At 29.6% G+C, this 4,048-nt stretch overlaps 1 long non-coding RNA gene across 1 annotated transcript; it reads right to left on the reverse strand.

Annotated features, from left to right (window-relative positions):
- Positions 1–417: 417 nt before the first annotated feature.
- On the reverse strand, positions 418–3,301 carry LOC111087348. The gene is made up of 2 exons (XR_002612049.1): positions 3,267–3,301; positions 418–932 (listed from the first exon to the last, which is right to left on the reverse strand). It is a non-coding gene; the product is annotated as an uncharacterized LOC111087348 (long non-coding RNA).
- Positions 3,302–4,048: the final 747 nt, after the last annotated feature.

Here is a 4,048-nt window from a genome sequence, read left to right on the forward strand (position 1 = left end):
GCCAGAGCACAGTGTTTGGAAGAAAAATGTAAGGCTTTTTCACTTGTTATTAAGTTGAAGTATACTTAGAGAACTATAAATTATGAAGAATTTATTAATGCTTTCTCTAGTAATGCATGGCTATTTAGAATGTCTGAACAGCCATGTTTCATAGATCTCTCAATGAACTTTTTTAATCAGGCATTATTGTTAGGACATTTTGTACAGCTGTTGTGGCATTTTGTATAAAATATAATAAAACATTAGTTATTGGATTTTGGTGGAGTTCATGTTCTGTTAAAATCAGAAAATTAGATACTTGCAAATGACAGTTTTGTTCTGGAATGTTTTTCCATTGGCCTGTGCAAATTATGTCAAAAGGTCCAGAGTTCAATTTCAATGATACAAATAGTTGTAAGAAATGAACTTAAGAGGAGAATGTATACAACTTTTTAATTTTCACATCACAATTTCCGAATAAAAAGTTCAAATGATGAATGGAAAATGTATTGCATATACCAAAAATGTGTTCTGTAAGGAGTTCTGACATTCTGTAAATACTTGTAAATTTCTTGTATATTATAAGAAAACTTAAAAGTTTTACCCAGAGATACTGAGATAAAAATTAGAGAACATTTTTATTATCTTTTATTTGAAAATATTTACAACATAATCAGGAAGAAACATTAATGTTTTCTTTTTTCAAAGTTACAGAGAATGATATTGTCAAAATGTCCTGTTTGTTTTCTTTTACAAATAGTGCCTAAACAGAGATAATTGTCTATCGAATCATTAACAACTTCTGAAGCTATTTTTATGAAACAGAAAATAAAAGTAATGTAAGATAAAAGATTTAAGCATATTTATTGCGTGGCTTTTGATTTAATTGAAGTTTTCTTCTTGTCTTTTTTCTTCAAGCCATCCATGTTGCCCTTCAAAAGACTGGCATATGCCTGAAAAAATTAAGTAATGTTAATGCATATACATGATTAAAATGTGCATTTTATTAAAGCTTTTATGACTTTCAGTTATAGATATATGCAGTAGAATCTGTTACATTGTGATAAGATTCACAGTCAATGAATTTACCTTCAATTTAAAAACAATGCTAGAGGCTTTTATAAAACTTTTAAGCCAAACTTTCAACTAATAGAAATAAAACATGTCTTTAAAGAAGGTCATTCATGTCTTATTGGAAATAAGTCCATGAAATTATTGAACTTTTTCTTCTGCAGGTTGGTGAAACCAACTTTCAATGATTTAGTGGGCTACATAGGGAAGTTATGGTATTCAAGTTAGAATAAAAAAAAAAGCACTCTGATAAAGGACTTTTCTATCAACCTCAAAAAAGCAAAAAATAAAGCTAAAGGGATTCACCTCTCAATAATGTGCAGCTATGAAAATGTGGGATTTAGGACGATTGGGAAAAATGTGTTTCTCTTGCACAAAATAGTTTAAGTGTTCAAATTTAGGTAGGTACCATATATTACAGTGGCAAGTAAGTTTCAGTGAGCCTTCCTTATCCACCTCTTCCACTTCAGAAGTCATGAAAACCATGGAGAAAATGGCTTTATAGAGCTGGAGAACCAGATCTTGTACTGCACATGATGTGTGGCCACTAATATGTTTTGTGTGGGATCTTTGATTGGTGTATGGATTTTTACTCCCATACAGCCTAAAAAGTAATAGGAAATTGGCCATGTTGGTGGGCAATTCAGATACCAGATATTGCAAGGAATTCAAATCTCAATTCAGTATTTAAAAAAAAAAAAAAGAGTATTGGAAAACTTTGTTTTGGAATTAACCCACCAAACACGTGTCCCTGACTCATAGACTGAGTGTTAAAATAAATAAACAAACAGAAGCCACAGAACTTTTTTTGGAGCAAAGAAGGATAAATCACTTCATGAAAACTACTGACAACTAATCATATGTGTAATTTTCAATTGAAGTTTACAATATGAAAGGTAATACGAGTACATCCACAAAAATAAATTCAGTAGACTCATTGTAATTTAAAAAGTTGATCAAATTTTCATCACAGTGTCTTACAATCCTCTTGTTTTTAATAGTAAACTATAGTACAATGCTGTAGAAGCACAAGAAAGTACATATATCAAAACCTTCTAAAAATGAAAAAATATCTGGACATACAACATAACATCTCAGAAAAATAAACCATGGACTGTGAGAAAACTGCCCATAATTTTAGAAGTTTGTCACTATATATTAAGTTAACCCCTTTCCTACTATAAGAAAGAAATAATAAAATCACCAGTGAAGATTTTGTACAAGAAAAGCACAAGTTTCTTGTTTGTGTTTGAGAATCATCTGGTTGATGGTACATTACATTTATCATTAAATTGAAGAAAGTCTGAATTAATTAAATTAACAAATACAATTTTAATTTTTAGTGTTCAGAGAAATACGTAATTGTGTCCTTCAATATAAAGAGCATTTCAGCAAATAATCCACATTGACCACTTGATGTTTAGTGTTGCTTCATATATACGTCAAAGCCAACTTTAAAAGCTACCAAAGGAACGTGTTTTACCTAATTTTAAGGGTCTTCTTTTTGTAATTGTAATGATGGCTAACTATAAAAATAAACCATCATCACAATGTTTTTTAAAGCAAGGGCTAAAACAGAAACCAAAATACAGTAATAACAATTTAGATATTATATCAAATCATAAATAGTTTATTCTTTTAAATGATTCACATAAGCTTGGAAATAAACAAAATATATACATTTGCTTGCAACAAAAAAAGAGAATGGATATCAAATGATCCAAATCTAGAAGTCTACTTCTGAGGTATCTTCAAGAGTTACAATACTGCAGAAAAAAAAAAGCCTCAGAGAGGCTCATTTGTCCTATCATTTTGCATCTGCAGTAGCTTTGATTTATATTCTTGTATAAAACTATGCATGTAGTTCAGCAAAACTTACATTTCTTCAGTAACTGACAGAGAGTATTAAACTTTAAGAGTCTGCCATACTTACAGATGCCTTTTCAGCATAACCAGCAAAATTAGTAGAAAAACTTTACGGGATGTTTGTTTAACAAAACATCTAGTGAAACAGGGAAATATGTATTGAATAATCATATTGAATAAATGTTTGTACTAAGCAATTTTCTCTTATATTTTATTTTATTGACAAGCAGGAGCTGTATGAGTTAAAGTGATAGAAAATAATCGTTCACAAATATCTAAACCCTTAACGTAATGCACTACAGTCATAATACACACAAAACATTGACCAGAGCAATGAAATTAAAACTTACCACTTGAAATCTGTTCACATCTTTAGCATTAATCTGAAAAAAAAAACATGAAAAGTGTTTGGTTAAGTAAATTAATAAAGTACAACTCAAACATAACTATTATTTCATCAGTGATAAAAAGTTTATTTTATAAGATAGGCACATTCATATGTTTGTATTAACAAAACAATAAGAAAGATAGCACTCAGTGCAAGTGCCAATGCCATGAAAGTTCTGAGGTGAATGCTAAATTGAATCATGAAATATAGAAATGAAAAATACTATTCCTACAAACTTTAGAAAAGGTGCATATTCCCTAATTAGTTGTTTTACATGTGAAATGTCAACAAGCATTTTTTTAAGCTTTATTTTTTGAAAATTCCAGTGGTTAGTGCACTATGTACCTGTGTTATTAGACTTGGTTTACATTTAGAAGACTGAGGTTTCCAGTGTGTTAGTTTGATGATAAAACTGTACATCACAAATGTTTTTTACTCAAGACTGAAAACATATATGTATTCATGTAATAGTATTGACTGAGAAAAAGTGGATTGTAGTGTCGTATGAGACTGTTCTAGTTAACATAAACATTTAATTTTGGCTTCTTATTAATTATAGTCTCAACTGTGGCCTTTATGTACTTTGTAATCCAAAAATACATAATGGTTACATTTTAATGATGCTCAGAAAAAGTGATTGAATTAAACCTTGATTGAGGCAGATACAGAACTATTATGAGCGAGTTTTATTGGAAAATCATCTCTAAATAAACACACTTCAGCTAAAATAATGTTATATTATTC

The sequence above is a fragment of the Limulus polyphemus genome, unplaced genomic scaffold (assembly GCF_000517525.1).
Source record: "Limulus polyphemus unplaced genomic scaffold, Limulus_polyphemus-2.1.2 Scaffold2040, whole genome shotgun sequence".
In the NCBI taxonomy this organism is placed as follows: Eukaryota; Metazoa; Arthropoda; class Merostomata; order Xiphosura; family Limulidae; genus Limulus; species Limulus polyphemus.